Source organism: Octopus bimaculoides, chromosome 28 (genome assembly GCF_001194135.2).
Source record: "Octopus bimaculoides isolate UCB-OBI-ISO-001 chromosome 28, ASM119413v2, whole genome shotgun sequence".
NCBI lineage: Eukaryota > Metazoa > Mollusca > Cephalopoda > Octopoda > Octopodidae > Octopus > Octopus bimaculoides.
Window position 1 is genome coordinate 4,056,604 of NC_069008.1, and position 490 is coordinate 4,057,093.

Genomic DNA, 490 nt, shown 5'->3' on the forward strand with positions numbered 1-490 from the left:
AGGACATTTACCCTCCATGGACAATAACCTCCCTGAGGACAACAGATGATGATTTAGAACTTCTTAATATATTGGAGATGGGGTATTGTCATCAGAGGAATTGTCCTATGGTGGGAATAACTGTCCTGATACGATATATGTCATGGACTCTATTGTCATCAGACAACGTATGAGGATTCAGCAATTTCTTGCTGAGCAACCACACAGATGATTTGTTTATAGTGATCAAATGTTTGTGTACACACAAGCTCACTCCCTCCATCAAATTGACATTACCTGTACAGGTGCACCATGTGCCACATGTCAGATGACGAAATGGAGCAACTTGAAATTCAGTGCTTTGCTCAAGAACACAACACAACGCCTGGTCTGGGAATCAAACACACAATCTCACAATACTGAGTGAAACACCCTAACCACTAAGCCATGAACACTCATAAATATGTATGTATATATATATATATATATATATATATATATATATATATAT

At 37.6% G+C, this 490-nt stretch overlaps 1 protein-coding gene across 1 annotated transcript in view; it reads right to left on the bottom strand.

Annotated features, from left to right (window-relative positions):
• The window catches only part of LOC106873791 (leucine-rich melanocyte differentiation-associated protein), a 25,334-nt gene that overhangs the window by 8,600 nt on the left and 16,244 nt on the right, over nucleotides 1-490 (bottom strand). The window lies entirely within an intron of this gene.